This window comes from Coenobita brevimanus, unplaced genomic scaffold, assembly GCF_032717465.1.
Source record: "Coenobita brevimanus isolate Jiangsu-jjx unplaced genomic scaffold, ASM3271746v2 jjx.HiC_scaffold_2656, whole genome shotgun sequence".
Taxonomy (NCBI): Eukaryota; Metazoa; Arthropoda; class Malacostraca; order Decapoda; family Coenobitidae; genus Coenobita; species Coenobita brevimanus.
In genome coordinates, this window is record NW_027643605.1 from 68,423 (window position 1) to 87,435 (window position 19,013).

A 19,013-nucleotide genomic window follows, 5' to 3' on the forward strand; every position below is an offset into this window, starting at 1 on the left:
GCCGTCTACCTCTTCATCCGCTTCTCGCTGCCACACCAACGAATCAACGATCACCGCCTCAGTTACCAAATGTTAGAGGTAGGGTGTAGACGCACGCCGCCCAGCTCCGCGGCGCCTGGCTTGCCCACAGGGTACCAGTGCACACCAGTCTCGCGTCATGGCAAGGGCGGAACATGTTCGTGTTTCGCTGAGGGTTCACTTAAGCACCAATAGTTTATTTATTACTGACCCTTTTATTAATCAACTACTTAGTTCACACCCTGCAATTCACTTAAGACTCTAAACCACCCCTACACCCATTATCAAGATCACGGCAGCCACGTAATAACCCGCCATCCTCATATCCAGCACCCCGGCCTCAAACCCTGACCCCTCCATACTCCCCTTCCTCCACCCCTCCCCTTTCCTTATCCCCCTACCCAAGCCCCCCAGGGCTACAACCATAGAGGTAGAAGATATGGAACGTTGTGGTGGCGCTGTGGATGTGCTGGTGTTTTTAGAGAGAATGGAGAATGCGAGACTGACTAGGAGAGTATGTGAGTGGGGTGAAGGTGGAGGGGGTGTGGGAGAAACCGAGGATGAGATGGAGGGGTCGGGTGGAGAGGTAGATGAGTGAGGAGGGTGTAAACTGGAGAGAAGGAAGCGGGATGGCAAAGGATAGAATGACCTGGAGACGATAGATTTGTAGCCACCCTTTCCTAGATTCAGGTATCTTACTATAATACTCGAAGACAAATTAGAAGAGGCCTGGTCTAAGCTGAATGAAAACGTGTGGGTGATAAGAAGATACCGATGCCGAGAAACGTTTGTATATAGAAAGGATTAATGGGGGCCTTCTAACAAATTTACAGATACCGAATAACGTTTGCATATAGATGGGATTAATAGAGACTTTCTGGTCGATATACCGACACTGAAAAACGCTTGCATATAGAAGGGGTTAATGGAGACTTTCTAACCACGTATTCAGCGTAGGTCAGACGGGTTCACCTGACAGCACCCCTCCACCTCGCTCTCTTCTGCCCAGCGAGAATAAAACGGAAAAGACGTGATCCTATCGTATCTGGGAGTCCGGGGAGGTGCCAGATTCAGTCACGTTGTTACTACACGTGCGAATTTCCCGCTACTGAATGAAATCTTCCCGGGTTAATGCCTTGAATCCCGGTGATGTCCATTCTTTTTTTTTAAGTTTATTCTTGTTATTATAGTCTGTTTGTTTTCATCTGACGGAACCAGACCACTCCCACAAAGAGAATGCTAAGTCGTGGTTGCGTGAAATTCAGTGGGCCTCAGTTAAGAGATAGAAATGAGTCTCCTTGGTTACTAGTCAAATCTGCTCTCCAGCACGAATGCATAAAAAAATACCCCGCCGAATTGAAAGGGTTAAATTTGTTATCACGGAAAAGGAAAAAAAAGTTTATAAGAGAGAGTTTTCCACCGTTTAGCCGCAGTTCCTTCTTCCATGCTTAAAAAAATAAAAAAAAAATTGTCCCTCGGCTGAATAAAATCGTCTGGCGTTGGTCATAGAAACTGGTTAACTCCTTCAGTCCGATGACACAGTATTATATTAATTCTGTCTGTCTATTTCTGTCTCTCTGTCTGTCTCTGTCTGTCTGTCTGTCTCTCTCTCTCTCTCAAGACGATTTTAAACTTGGAAAAGACCCTTAGTGGCGAAGGGGTTAATGAAGGCTAGATATAACCCCTCCAGTTCGACAAATCCCCTTTAAGCTGGATAAAATCGTCTGGAGACTGCACGAATAAGATTACAGTACTCGTAGTGAAAGGGTTGTGTACCACATTAGCCACACAGCACACCCTCAATCCTCGAATTCTAGGACAGTGAATGAAACGAGCACTCCTCTTGCATAGCTTGGCCTGGCCAGTCGTCACTATGCCCGAGACTTCCAGCGACTCTGCTCGTGCCTGCGACCCGTTGAGGGGGGCACCAAACAGCAGATCCGTGCCGCCAGGAGCCACTTCCATCCAGGGAACCGTGAATTGGTTCAACGTGAGATCGTGTTACGGTTTCATCAAACGCCGGGACACTGGCGCTGATGTTTTCGTGCACGCTTCTGGGATCGTTGCACCAAATCCACGGCATTTCCAGCGCTCACTTGCCGAGGGAGAGACGGTGGAGTTTTGTGTTGTACAGGCTTCCAAGGGTCCCGAGGCTAAGGACGTCACTGGGCCGGGTGGTGTTGCTGTGCAGGGCTCTGCCCGTGCACGGCGGCGTCACCCTGCCCAGAGACGCCAGCCAAAGGGTCCTGGAAGTGCTGGCAACACAAACACACTCGTTGCGATGTGTATCGCGACGGCTGAGGCTTTTAGTGGGGGTAGCAAGGCGGTTCTGGCTGTTCTCCTTCCTCAGATCTTTGAGGAAAAATGCCTTCCACGCCTTGCTATTCCCCGAAGCTTCACCCGCGATCCTCGTCTCCCCCTCGTCAGGAGCGTCAGGCCCGGCGACAGTAGCCACCACCACCTCGCACGACACCGCGAAAACGGCTGTGGTGGCGCCACCACCATTGAACCTTCGATCACCGACCCGGAACCGTCACAGGCCATGGATATTGAGCATGGGGAGACTGTCGTGGAGGGCAGACCGAAAAAGACCTGAGACGAGGTCATAGAGTGTGACCTCAGGGATAAGGGACTGAATAGGGAGGCTGCCAGAGATCAAGCAGCGTGGAGAGCCATCATGTGACTAAGGCCGACGCATGCAAGCTTATTGGAGCTTTTATAAAAGATACGATACGATCACAGTACAAAGCAACTGATTAAGCAGCCAATAACTTAGTGTAGAATCCGAATGCAGTATAGATATCGCTGGGAAATAAGCCAGGAAAGATGTGATAAACTGTAGATTAGCTGGAAAGAATGGAAAACACAATCCACTGAGTGTCCACATATAGAGCCACATGGAAATTTATATTAGACCACCGCCATTAAGAAATAAAAGTACCTTTGAACATGAGGCAACGTAAGAACAAGAGAGAGAGAAAAAAAACGAAAGGATAATGGACAGTATAAAGATTCGTCGAAGTTACATAAGGGTCCCCTTTATTTTGTGGGAATTTTCTTTATTGCAAGCCCCGCCCCCAATGCGGCGTCTACCTGTCTGCCTCAACCCATTTAAAACCCCCATGCCCAGTCAGCGAGACAGCGACCCTCAGTGTCGCTCTTGGTGTGTTGGGGTGTACATCTGCTTCGGTTAGGCCATGGCGCCAGGCCGTCTACCAAGATCTTCATCCGCATCTCGCTGCCACACCAACGAATCAACGATCACCGCCTCAGTTACCAAATGTTACGGGTTGGGTGTAGACGCATGCCGCCCAGCTCCGCGGCGCCTCGCTGTCTGGTTACCCCACAGCGTACCAATGCACACCAGTCTCGCGTCATGGCAAGGGCGGAACATGTTCGTGTTTCGCTGAGGGTTCACTTAAGCACCAATAGTTTATTTATTACTGACCCTTTTATTAATCAACTACTTAGTTCACACCCTGCAATTCACTTAAGACTCTAAACCACCCCTACACCCATTATCAAGATCACGGCAGCCACGTAATAACCCGCCATCCTCATATCCAGCACCCCTGCCTCAAACCCTGACCCCCCATACTCCCCTTCCTCCACCCCTCCCCTTTCCTTATACCCCTACCCAAGCCCCCAAGGGCCACAATACCTTACCCAAACACCCGTATCCAACAAACCTACCCAGGCTTCTGGAGCCGGAAAAATCAGATGAACCTGAGAGGCAGCCAATAAGCTAATGCTTGGCAGAGAAAGCCGTAGCTATTCACTCCTCCCGTCCTTAAGTAACAACACAGTGCACGTGCGAGACCCCCCCCCCCCCTTCCCAACACCAAACACACGCACGTTGGGTTAAGCCCCGACACTCTTTCTCTTAGTCTAAATTCTTCCTCTCCTACTTAAAAAAAAAAAAAAAAATGCACTTTACACAATGCAACCAGGACCTGAGCTCTCAGTAAGGCCGGGAGTTTAAACTAAGGCCTAGTTCCTGCCACCACGTGTCGTCGCCCTGGTTGCATAACACTCATCACATATACACAATCATTCTTTACCTTCCTTCCTTTCCCCCCCTTTTCTATACGTCATTATTATTATTATTATTATTATTATGTGGGCCTGACGTTGTGCGGTGAATGCAAGTCCCGCTCTCACTGGTAGGTCTTCCCATGCTTGACTTCCAAGTCCACTGATGATCACGGTCAGTAGGACCTGTAAAAAGGGTCAACTTTTATTTTAGGTATTCTATAGGCCTATCCATAATATTAGGTAAGTCTGTTACCTGTCCCGTAGATCTTAAACTATAGGTTTTTCTTCCTCCTTCGGCATCATCAATCGAATCAGCCACCGCACCTTCTTCTTGCTCTTCGTGCAAGCTCTGCACGCTTTGAGTACTTTCCTCTGTTTCCTGCAATTGTGAGGCGTTTCCTTCGTCCGCTCTTTCTACGTCTAAAATATCTCTCAGTTCATATTTTTGCACTTCCTCTGGTGGGAGAGGATCCTCATGGAGGGGATATGCTCTCCGCACATTACCATTCATTGTCTCGTCTAAATTATCTTCGTGGGCAAGCCTGACTCTGTCTGTGTGGACTTTCATGACTCTCCCCGTGTTTATGTCTACCAGTTTTACTATCACATCACTAATTTTCCCTTTCACTCTAAAAGGTCCATCATATAGAGGTTGAAGTTTCTTAGGCTCTCCTGGCTTGGGAATCTTTCGTACATAAACCCTATCTCCTGTACGAATCTCTTTTACTTTTGCTCTCGATGTCTGTTGATTCTCCATGGCCTCTTGACTTTCCTCAATGTACCTTAAACATCTTTTAAAGGTACGATTAGCTTTAATGGCCATCTCATTTTTATAGTTATCCAGATCATAGCAGATCGGTTCCTGTTTTACGACATCATACGGGACACCAGGGTCCCTTAGGAACATGAGGTAGAATGGGGATTCCTTTAACACTCTGTGATACGCTGTGTTATATGCCCATGTGGCAAAGCACAACATTGACTCCCATATTTGTGGATTATCCTCTACTAAACTCCTGTTTGCAAGGCTTTTTACTGCTGATTACATACACCATAAAGGGAGTCATACACGTCCTGTCTGATTATACAATGACAACCCTCTCAAATCAGTCATGGTCGTCTCATAGCCTTCATCAGCCTCTGAACCACGTAGTCTCGTCTGCTTATACTTTATCACTCCTCACAGTCCTCATCAGCCTCCGAACCACCTATCCAAGCCGTATATTACTCTTACCGTGTTCTTTTTATCGTTCGTCTTTTTTCACTTTTTCTGGCCCCATTCTGCCTTTCTGCTTTTTGTTTCAGTCTCTGCTCTCTTTATCTCATTCTCTGTTCTTTTTGCTTTTATTCGCTGCTCTTTTTCTTTTCATCCATCCATCATCATCCAATCCTACTTTGCCCCATGAGGAGCGTAGGAGCTCGGGACTAGGCAGTTGGTCCTGACATTTAAGATGAGAGTGACCAACCTCACTCATCCCTGAGTGGCATTATGTGAGCAATAGACCCGAACCATCCCTTGGATATAAACCTTCACCAGCTCAATCCGATTGGAGCACAATAATTACCCATTAAACCACCAGGCGCCAAATTTTGGTTATATGGTTACCACCCAGCATAGTAAATGGTTTCCTGGTGTACAGGAAACCATTTGGGTTGTCACTCAGTGTAGAGTCACCCACAGGCAGAAGGACGAGGAAAGAATGAAGGAATGAAAGACAGAAGAGGGAGTGTAAAGTCACCCGTAGGCAGAAAGACGAGGAAAGACTGAAAGAAAGAAAGACAGAAGATTATCGAGGAATATTATACTGACGGGGAAGAGAGAGGGGAGGAAAGTTAACTAAATAAAATTCTTCATGTTTCCCGTGAAACATGAGTTTTCATTTATTTATAATTATCCTCCAAGAGGGAATCTAAAAAATACAAGTTGAAAGATGAGTTTATTATTATCATTATTATTATTATTGATATTATTATTGTTATTAAAGTGAATGCAGTAAGTGGAGCAGGAAGAGAGCGAGCATTATAAGCTGGAGACAGCCCTTACCCACCTGAGGCAGCGAAAGGGAAGACACGAGGAGAGGGTGTGGCAAGAGAAAGATAAAACGAGAGAGAGAAAGCACAAATTTATATCTCTGCTTTTATCTGAACCTTCAATTTGTGCTATACGTAACAGATATCTAATGCATATAAATTTTTAGTAATGATACAGTACTTTATTGCTGATTCTGATTGCTATCGTCCTTACACCTGCTCTCTTTTACACACAAGGCTCCTACAACCCACTCTCAGCTGAATAAAACCTTCTGACCTCAGCAATATAAGGAAGGGAGAATATTCCAATAATAACATTGTAAATTATGCCAGTACGATCACTCTCTGTTTCCTATGCTTTACTCTCAGGTGGATCAAAGCGTCTAGGATTAGCTGGGATGGAACACTTGAGTAATCCCTGTCATGAGAGGGTCACCATACCATCTTTTGGCTATAAGAGTAGCTAAGCAAAGATTCTAAGCTTGGTAGGACTCGCTGCTTGCCTCTGTCAGTCAGTGGCCGCCGGACGACGAGAGGGAGAGGGAACGTCGGCGCTTTCTTGTGGGTACGTGTTGGAATTTGCTGTTATTAACCATTCAGAGGATTATACTGGGACACAAAGATATATTAGTGGCAGCCAGGAAGTGTTATAAGCTAAAGACATGTAAAAAATATGGGTAACAAGTGTATTTGTCGGTGAGACGAAGAAGGTATCAGTGAGTAAAGGAGATGGGAAGGTAAGGGGGCGTTGACTCAGTCTCCTGAGGTAAGCGTTGGATTTTGCTGTTTTTAGTCATTAAGGTAATTACATTAGGACACAAGGATATCTTGCTGACAGCCAGGATGTATCATAGGCCAAAGACAAGTAAAAAATAAAGGTAATACACGTAAGTTTGATGAGACAAGGGGGCAGTGTGTGAGGGAAGGGAGCCGAGCAGCATCTCAGTTCTGGCGTCTCAGCACCAGTGAAATAAGTGAGTATCGTCCTGTGGATTCTCGTGCCGATCAAATTGGTGGACATGGTTTGTTTCCCCTTGTCTCTGTCCACGCAGCAGTACAGATCAGAACCTGAATATAAAGTGACTACTGAGGCTTGTATTTTAGGGTAAGAACGTGCTGGCAAAAATAACCTTAGTTCTGTAGTCATAAATCTGCTGTAAGTGCATTCACGTACACATGCATCTGCTCAAAAAACACACACAAACACAAAACACACACATATACTCAGACGCACACCCAAGTGCACACATGTACACACCTGCACACACACATATATACATGCATACATACATACATACAGGGAATGCACGAAGGCGCACTTAATTTACCTATATTTACAAAGTTTATGCTCGTGGAAGCAAGCAAGCACATGGTAGTACATATATATTGATGCACCCACATATGTTTCAATACACACATACTGATTCATGCAGGCATTGTTGCACGTACACAGTGATGCACGCACACACGCTGGCACAAATACACCGATGCACACACATGGATGCACGCACGCATTGATGCATTAAGACACTGATACACGCACACGGCAATGTATGCACACACTGATACACACAGACGCTGATGCATACACACACTGATGCACACACTGATGAGTACACACACTGATGCACACACATTTATGAATACTCATATGGACACACACACACACACACACACACACACGCATATATATGCACATTTACTGATATGCATACCCAAACCTTCATTCAAACAGGTTCACTATGAGCTCTACAATGCATCCACACGCAGTGTCCCTGCCGGACACACACACAGGGTCACCTGGTACACATAGACAACACCACACACACACACACACACACACACACACACACACACACACACACACACACACACACAGCAACCACATCAAACCATTCACCCCCACCCCCCACCCTCCACACACAACACATTCACCCACCCACCCACCCACCCACACACACACACACACACACACACACACACACACACACACACACACACACACACACACACACACACACACACACACACACACACACACACACAGTACTCTCTAGTGGAACTTGCTGGTGAGGAAATGTGTGTATGTAACTGTGATGGTATCGGGAGGTTGCCATGGTAACACACAGGCACCTCACACCACACACACAAAACACATACACACACACACACACACACACACACACACACACACACACACACACACACACACACACACACACACACACACACACACACACACACACACACACAATTTATTTTTGGGTAGGGCTGGTAGACCTGTATGATCATGAGAGTTAATAGAGACAGCATTAACACTCTTATAGTAGTATGACTCACTCTCAGCTGAATGTCATCGCCAAGCAGTACCTGGAATAAAATACTAGAGTTGCCCCTACCATGAGAGGGCCCGGGAACCATCTAGTGGTTGTAAAAGTAGCTGGACATGTTTCTCGTCTTGGTGGGCGTCGCTACTTGGCTACTTTTGCTAGTGGCCGTATGACAGTGGAAGGACGAGGGTGTGTGTGTGTTGCTGCTGCATCATTCCCCTGAGGCAAGTGTTGGCTATTTGCTGTTTTTAGCCATTAAGGTGACTACATTAGGACACAAGGATATCTCACTGACAGCCAGGAAGTATCATGGCCCAAAGAAATAATACCTATAAGGCTACTAGACGTAATTCTGATGAGACAAGGGGGATGTTAGTGTGAGGGAGATGAGGAGGCCTTGTAGTCCAGTGCTGCCGTTTTGTGGAAAATCGTCTGCTAATGTGGAAAAACAAATGAACGACGAGCATGGATGTGGGCAGGCGGACGTCATTCCACACTAGTGTGGAATTTTTTTCCACACTAATTGTTCACGTTATTTTGTAGGAATACGGGGGATTTTGTCATGATTGGGAGGAACTAACATGTATTGTTATTCAGACCCTTCACGTTTAAACCAACGAATATGTAGCGTTTGTCTATAATACTGTCATTTAAAACAAGGAAGAATACGTCGTTGAACAGTCTACCTCTACGCACCCGGCTATATAATTAAAAAAATATATATATTATTTACAAGACTCGTGCCAACCATTAGCAGTGCACACTTGCTTTGTAATATTAAAGAAATACCGAAACAATGTTGTAAATCGTGTACTCTTGATATACTAGAAAACTTGGATGTGGATAAACTTACTTGTCTCCTGTCTTGTTATTAATCAACATTTGCTGACTTATTAACTCTCTTAATCATTTAACGTCCTTACACTTGAATCATAATAGGTCTGACATCATTAATTATACCCTCTCTTCCAGTATTCACAGTATACCAAATTTTATGGTAGTTATACCAACAATACATCCTCTGTCATCCTGGTTACTAAACGAGACCGTGTGCAATAATGACGTCACAACCAGTGTGCAATTCACGGCAACTCTGCCTTGTACCGCCTCAATCTTGGTGTCTCAGCACCAGTGAAATAGCAGTGTGAGTGTCGTCCTGTTGATTCTCGTGCCGATCAGACTGGTGGACTAGGTTTGCCTGCTCCCTTGTCCCTGTCCACCCAACAGTACAGTTTGGGACCTGAATGTAAACTGATAAGTGCGATTCATATTTCAGAGGGACAATGTGATGGAAAAAATATTGTATGTAAGTTATTTTGTCCTGAAGCGCATGCACACACACACACACACACACACACACACACACACACACACACACACACACACACACACACAGTACTCTCTAATGGAACTTGCTGGTGGGGAAATGTGTGTATGTAACTGTGATGGTGTCGGGAGGTTACCATGGTAACACACAGGCACCTCGCACACACACACACACACACACACACACACACACACACACACACACACACACACACACACACACACACACACACACACACACACACACACACACACACACACACACACACACACACGTACGCGTATATTGTGGTGGTGTTCCTTCATTTTACCAAGGCCGAGATAGTCGTTTTTTTGCAGCTTATTTCCGGTAGTTCAGTGGTAAAGAATTTGGACAAATTTACAGCTCTACATCATTTCCATACCACTTCTTCGTGACTAGCACCATTCTAGTGTTAACCCCTTGTCACAACGCAAAATTTAAGAAAGAGATTGCAATTTTACGCCAAGTTAGAGTGAACAGGGTATAGTAGTGATGCTGCAACACACTTATATTTGTCCTCCTGTTTACAGGTCAGTCCACACGCAGTCCTTAGGTCACGTCTTCCATAGAGCAGGTAACACATGGACAGCCAGCGTAACTAAATGGCAGACCAGAGACGGAGTGAGAGGATGAGGCACACAGAGAACAAGATAGAGATGATACTCGCAGATCCACCGAGCAGGGACGGAACGAGTTAACAACCAAAGGATCGGAGTGGAGACAGGTGAGAGGGGTCCTTATCCTGCAGTGGTGTGTCACAGGCTGATGATGATAATGATGATGATGAAGACGGATGTTGCTGCTGATGATGTTGATGCTGCTGCTGATAGATGATCTTGAAACTCCTGAACCAACTAACTCCGAGATTATGGTTAGATGATAGTGATGTATTTGATGATAATGGTGATGATATTGATATAACTTCTGTACTACATTTTTTACAGTGTTGGGATGGTGATGACATGCTGCTGCTGCTGACGATGATGATGATGATGATGATGATGATGACGACGAAGAAGATGATGATGGTGATGATTACGACAACGAAGACGACGACGACGATGACGACGACGACGATGATGATGACGACGATCTTCAAGTCATTGGCTGAGTCACCTCTCCCATTCCTTTCTGTTTAACTTCGTGTTTTGGTGACTGGGCATGTGTGTGTGTGTGTGTGTGTGTGTGTGTGTGTGTGTGTGTGTGTGTGTGCTTCTGTTCGTGTATGTATATCTTGGTTGATGATACCATAGTTATTCAAATGGCAGAATTATTTCCACACATTCATAGTTTTATTTCAAGTGTAAATATTAGGCCAAGAATATAGGACCTTTTACCTATACAATTACGAGACACTTACGCAATATTCTGAAAAGCTTATTACATCCCATAAATCACAGCACAGGGTTCCATAATGCACTGATCAACGTCTCTTTATGTATCGTTAGGAAGTGGATGAATATGAGTGAAGTAATACATATATTTTGGTCTTTATTTAAAGGTAAGAATTAACCTCACATATTCTTTTTATTTTAAGGATACAACACATGATTTTCTACATTTTATCACAGTAGCTCTAGGACCGGCCCTGACCGTCTGCTTCTCACTAACCATTTTCGGATGAGAGATGTTGTACTCATATAGGCTTTAGAGATTATAGTTAAGCCAAGTTACGTTCCACACATTGTCACACACCATCACCCTCTCACACCACACCATACCATACCACCCTCCCACACCGTATCACACCACACCATACCAGTCTCTCACTCTACACGACACGAAATCACACTCCCACACCACACAAAATCACCCTCCCACACCGCACCACCAAAAATCCTCCTCCCCTACCACACAACACCACACATAACCGCCCTCCCACACCACACCACACCACATAAATCCTCCTCCCCCACCACACCATCCATAACCGCCCTCCCACACCACACCACACAAAACCACCCTCCCACACCACACCAAACTACAAAAAATCCTCCTCCTACACCACACCACACCACACCACAGAAAATCACCCTCACACACCACACCACACACAACCACCCTCCCACATCACACCACACCTGACCACACAATCCTCCCCACACCACACCACACAATCCCCCACCACCACACGACACCATACCAAACCAAGGAGATTAACCTAAGGGGCCTGAAGCTCCCGCATCTAGTAATTCTGATATTGTTTTCAGGTAACTCCACACACACACCTCGTGTCACGTCTTTCACAGAAGAGATAACAGAAGGACAGCGAGCGTAACTGAATGGCAAGCCACAGATGGAGTGAGAAGAAGAGGTGCACAGAGAACAAGATGGAGAGATCATATGATGCAGATCTACCGAGCAAGGACGGAACAAGTTAACAATCAATGGATCAGAGTGGAGAAAGGTGAGAGGGTCCTTATCATGCAGTGGTGTGTCACAGGCTGATGGTGATGATATTGATGGTGATAATGATGTTGATGCTGATGGTGGTGATGCTTTAACCTCTCAACGTATGAGGTTACAGAATGCACAGTGAGGCTGCATAGCCAGGAAATGGAAGAATATGAGTGCATTTAAGTATTTATGTAATGTGATGAATAAGGATGGAAGATTAGAGGATGAAGTGACTGAAATGATACGTCAGGGAAGGAGGGTTGCTTGTTCTCTAAAAAGCAGTGATTAGGAAGAGGGAACTGAGGATGAAAGTATGAAAAAAAAAGGGCACTGCATGCTGTGATTCCCACTTTAAAGTATGGAAGTGAAGCTTGGATCTTGCTGGAAGGACACAAGTCAAGAGTGAGAGCGGTGGAAATGAGCTACTTGAGAGGAGCATGTGGAGTCTCATAGAGAGACAGACAGACAAATGGGCAGATGAAGGAGCGTTGTGATGCTGATGTGGATGAGACTGAAAGCGTTAAGAGAAACACTTCGAGGTGGTTTGGCCATGTGGAGAGGATGGCGAATAAGAAAATGACTAGAAGAGTGCACATGAGTTAGCTGGAAGGATAGAGGGGGATGAGGAGACTGACGATGAGATGGAGGGAAAGAGTAGAAACATATGAGTGCGATACTTGAGCTAAATGGTAGAGGACAGTACATCATGAAGGCGATTTGCTTGTGGTCACCCCTTACGGGATTAAGGCGTCTGGCTATAGATAAACAGATATAGATAAATAGATAGATAGGTAGGTGATAATGATAATATGATATTGATGATGATGATGATGATGATGAGAATGGTAATGATAATGAGAATGACGGTGTATATAATGATGATGATGATAATGACGACGACAGCTATGATGATGATGATGAGGAGGAGGATATTGATGATGATTTTTGTCGGCAGGTGGAAGGACGAAACAGCAGGAACTCTACCATCGGTCCAAGCATCCACGATTCCACATCCATCCATCCATCCATCTTGCTTGATGTTAAAAGCTAAGTCTATTTAACCTAAGTAGTACCAATTGCTTCTTCATAAGCTTTCCAGCTGTCTGAACAGATCTGCAGTAGCTTTTAACTTCTAGAATAACTCGGTTCTGGTGCTCAGTTTGGTACTTTTATTTTCCTTTCATCAGAACTGCCGCGGCAGATTTTGAGAAAAGTCCCTCAAGTAACTCCTATTATTTTTTTACTAGGTTTCTAATGATGTCCATAGATCCGTTGTTGCTTTAATAGTTTCCTAGACAACACAGTCTTGGCGCTGTTCTCTGCCACCCTATTATACCATGTCATATAGTGTTCTCGCTCGCTTGCCCTGTTCGCTCGCTCGCTTGAACAATAAATCACTGAAGAAAAGGTGGTATAAAGCCCCCTAAGCCGCCACAGTATTATAACCCTCGGTATGCAGTCCGTTCCCTGCGGCCTTGTAACTTTGTGTACCCGAAGCGCTTACAAAATAACTTGAAATAATTTTCCTATCGTAACTATACTCGTTTCACTTTAAGTTGGCCTGAGTTGTTTTTGTTGTTCTTATTACATCTTAGGCTCCTCTGGATGTGAACCCAGTGTTATGTTGAAGGATTGTCTGTGTTGTGGTGGTGTGGTGCAGGAAGTGAGTGGGTGTGCTGTGGTGTGGGGGTGCCACTTTGCAGTATGATCACAGGGGATTGTATGTGTGTTATATTTTGTGTTAGTATTGTAGCAGGGAAGGTTGGTGTACTCGTGTCTCTGGGTTCGGTAGTGTCTGAAGGGTGTATGTCTGGTGGTGGCACATGAAGGATGCTGTTTGGTAGAAAGTTTTGGCTGGCTGGGGTGTCTGTGTGTTTATGTATGTGTTTGGTATAGAAAGTTTTGGCTGGCCGGGGTGTCTGTGTGTTTATGTATGTGTTTGGTATATAAAGTTTTGGCTGGCTGGGGTGTTTGCATGTTTATGTATGTGTTTGGTATAGAAAGTTTTGGCTGGCTGGGGTGTCTGTGTGTTTATGTATGTGTTTGGCAGAAAGTTTTGGCTGGCTGGGGTGTTTGTGAGTTTGTGAATGTGTCTGGGAAGTGTAGAGTCGGGTGGAGGAGGGGATATGTTGCAAAGATACTCTGTGTAGTGTTGGGCGGTTGTTCGATTTTGTTTGTGGAGAGGATGATGCAACATAAGGTTACAAAGGTGGGACGGATCTTGAGCTGAAGTGATGAACTGTGTGCCTCTCATATTCACTTGGTCTCTGACTGAAATTAGTTATGTTTCTTGGTGTAGGCTGTCAGTACTTGTGGTCTTAGTGTCTTCTGCTATCAAGGTATTGTTTTCTGTTCTTTAAAGCTCCTTCGTGTTTGTGTTGGATATGATTACGGCTCAGCTTGTGCGGCAGTAATTCACGGTTGTTTTAATGTATTACTTATAAGTGGAGGATGGAGTTGGGATGTATATGAGAGAGGGTGTGTGTGAATTAGGGGGAGTGATGCAGAATGACAGGGGACAGGGTGGCATAGAGGCCACTTGTTTGTGGCCACCTCTTACGGGATTAAGTCGTCTGGCTATAGATAGATGGATAGACAGATAGCTTATAGTTTCCATACAGTTTGCCGAGTAGTAGCGATAGTTATCACTAGAATATGATGTTAGTCACGAATGAGTGCTGTGGAAAGAATGTAGGGCTGTAGTATTGTCTACTTCTGCTACTGATCTGCCTGACATTCTGGTATGCTTTAAATAAAACTCTGTGCCAAGTTAAAGTGAAAGGCGTGTATGTTTGTGTAGGAGGAACAAGAGACAAGGAGGTATTCTGTGGCCTGTTTTCTTTGTGCTTCCTACAAGACACAGTAATAGTTATGACGGGGCATTGGTGGCAAGTTTGTGAGTCAGCACACACTTACGGCCTCTCATTATACAAGGTGGTCCATATATTACGCCACCCAGTTCTTGTGTGTTGCGGGCACGGCTCAGTGAACATTACCAGTGTCTACCCTGCATCATTATCTATTTCCCACAACCCTCTTCAGGCTTAGCTTTATAATATAGGCTTTAATTTAGGTCCACTGATTGCATGGTGGAGAATTCCCATAACCTTTTTTATGCTTAGCTGTATATCATTGTATTGTATAATCTTTTATGTCCACTGATCACACGGCTGAGCAGTAATTTGGTGAAGCGATCAGAATGTCTTAGCTCATCACAAAAGCCGTCCCCACAACACACAAGACTGCAGAGCGCAATATACTTATCACCTATATTAAGTCAAAGCCACAGTTAAAAAGGTAATGAAACAAGACAGAAAATTTAAGTTTTCATTATTAATACTTCAGTACAAAATACATTAACAGAGACAGCAATATAAAATATGCATTCAAAAGTAGCATTTGTCCACAGAACATCCTGGAGGGGAGCGACCCGACTTGCAAGGCAGATCACACCATCACCACCAGGCTTCTCTCGGCAGGTCAGGGCAGATCACCAGCAGCAGCAGCAAGTAATCTCACGGCTGGGGAAGACACGACACCCTGCCGCCACCGCCGCCGCCACCACCACCACCACCACCAGGCATCTCAGAGTAGGGGAAGACACCACACCACCGTCAGGCTTCTCACGGCAGGGCAGACCAAACTTCAGCAGGGTATGACCAGTGTGGCAAGGAAGCAGCAACAAGGCAGCAGACTCCAGCACGACCTGTGGACCAGATGTGTATTAGTTCAAATCAGTGTTAGCTTTAGTTATTTAATCTTCTATCTATCTCTATCTATTGCCAGACGCCTCAATCCCGTTTGGGGTGGCCACAAACAAATCGCCTCCAAGTCGCCCTGTCCCCCTCCATTTCACTGCCCTGCTCCCAACTCACACCCCCGTCTTTCATATACCTCTCCACCCCATCCCTCCATCTCATCCTCGGCCTCCCCCTCCCTCTTCCCCCCTCCACCTCACTCACATACACTCTCTTCGTCAGTCTTTCACCCTCCATCCTCTCCACATAGCCAAACCACCTCAGTGTGTTCTCATAACGCTTCCTATCACATCCACATCCACACCACAACGCTCCTTTATATCCTCATTCGTCAGCCTGTCTCTCCATGTGACTCCACAGGCTCCTCTTAAATAACTCATTTCCACTGCTCTCACTCTTGACTTGTGTCCTTTAAACAACGTCCAAGCTTCACTTGCATACGTTAGAGTTGGTATCACAATACCATGTAGTAACTTTTTCACTTCCATGCTCACTTCCCTGTTTCTTATCACTGCTTTCAAAGAACCAGCAACCTTTCTTCCCTGCTGTACCCTTTCAAGCACTTCACCCTCCAAACCTCCATCCTTACTCATCACACTACCCAAGTACTTAAACGTACTCACATTTTCCAATTCCTCACCATCCAACCTCGCTGTACATTCACTGACTTCACCTCTCTCAAAGACTATCACTTTACTCTTCCCTACATTCACCTTTAGATTCCGTTTCTTGCACACTCTCCCAAACTCATCCACCAAGCCTTGCAGCTCCCCTTCGTCTTCACTCAACAACACAGTATCATCTGCAAACAACAGTACAGGGAGTTTCCAGACACTATCCTCTTTCACCAGGGCCACTCCAACATCCACTACCCTACCTTGTACCTCTTTTATTACCCCATCCATGTACAGATTGAACAACCATGGAGACATGACACATCCCTGTTTCAACCCAACTTTCAAAGAGAAAAATTCACTTAGTTCACCATCCACACGCACTGCAGCCTTCGCATCATCGTACATACTCTTCACAGCATTCAACAACTTCCCATCTACTCCATATATTCTTAACACTTTCCACAATCCTTGTCTATCCACCCTGTCATATGCTTTCTCCAAATCCATGAAAGCCGCATACAACTTCTTTCCCTTCTCTAGAAACTTTTCCACTCAAGATCTAAGAATGAATATCTGATCTACACAACCTCTTCCCTTCCTAAAGCCTCCCTGTTCTTCTCCAACTAATTTCTCTGTTCTTTCTCTAACTCTGTCAATAAGTATCCTACCATACACTTTTCCTATTATACTAAGAAGACAAATGCCCCTTTGATTACCACACACTTCTTTTTCCCCTTTTCCTTTGTACAAGGGAATAATTATACCTGACTTCCAATCCTCCGGGACTCTACCTTCCTCCCAGGCCAATCTGCACATCTTCCACATCCATTCTACTACTATCTCTCCCCCATGCTTCAGCATTTCACCACACTCTCCATCAATTCCTGGGGCTTTCCCCGATTTAACTTTCTTCATTGCTTCCACAACTTCTATCCTACTGATTTCTTCCTGTCTTCTCACCTCCCTCCTCCTCCCAGCCATTCCCCAGCCACTTATACTCGCATTACTTCCATCCTCTATGTTCAACAATTCCTTAAAGTGTTCTCTCCATCTGCTCACTTTTTCTCCCTTCTCCACTAGTAATCTACCATTTTTATCTTTCACTCCCCTGCTAACTTCACTTCCACCCTGTCTTACTCTTTTCACCTCTTTCCAGAACATTTTCTTACAGTCCCTCCACTTTACACTCAAATTCCTTCCAAATTCCTCATCCACTCTCTTCTTACTCTCTCTTACTAATCTTTTAACCTTTCTTTCTTTCTTTCTACATATAACTCTCTCTTCCGCCTCTCAACTTCTTCCACGCCCCTATTTCTCATCCATTCATTGTATGCTTTCTTATTTTGTGCCACAGCCTGTCTCACCTCTTCAGTCCACCACGCCGTTCCTTGCACCCCCCTCCGTCTTCTCTTCCTTCCACACACCACATCACATGCTGCACATATTTCTTCTGTAAATATCCTACACACACCTTCCACGTCTCCCATCTGCTCCAATTCATATTTGCCCAATCGTTCCTCCACTTCTCTCTTATACTCTGCCTTTTTCTCATCCTCTTGTAACCTTTCCACTCTCCTTGCAACTACTCCTTCCTCTCGTCTTTCCCTTCTTCTATTCCTCCATCTTACTTGAATCCTAATTCTGGCCACCACCAAGTAGTGGTCAGAAAGTCCACTCCCCCAACCTCTATACACTCTTGCATCCTTTACACATCTTCGCATCCTTTCATCCACACACACATAATCAATCATTGCCTTCCTTTCATTCAGTTCACCACCCACCCTTCTCATCACTCGCCATGTATACCTGTGGATCATTTTATGCCTGAAGAGGGTATTGGCTATCACCAACCCCCTCCCAGCACAAATGTCCACTAACGCACTCCCATTCTCATCTATCTCAGCAGGCACACCCCACTCACCAACTATTCCATCCACCTTCACATTCCCAACTTTACCATTCATATCACCAATCAAAAACACTCTCTCATTCCTTCCAAACTTTTCCATGCACACTTCCACATTTGTCCAGAACTCTTCTCTCACTCTTCTAGCACGATCTTGCATTGGTGGATACACACACACAATCGCCCACATTTGTATTCCAACTTTCAACTTTACCCACACAATCCTTGACCCAACTGATCCATACTGTCTTATGCTACTCTTCCATCTTTTACTCACAACTATACATACTCCTTCCTTTGCCCTCTCATTCTCACCTACTCCTGCACATATACCCCATCCATACTCCCATTCTCTCACACTTTCTCCTCACCATTTTGTTTCAGTTATTCCACATACATCCACTTTCGCACCCTCAAGCACCTGGACAATCTCTCTCTCTTTCACCAATATTTTATCCAAATTTCCCATACAGGGTGTTGCATGAAATGTTTGACAATCTTCAGAAAGTTGTTCTTGGGGCAATTTTGAGTTAAGAATTGCTGCATCAACCTGGGCTAATTTCTCTTCTATTA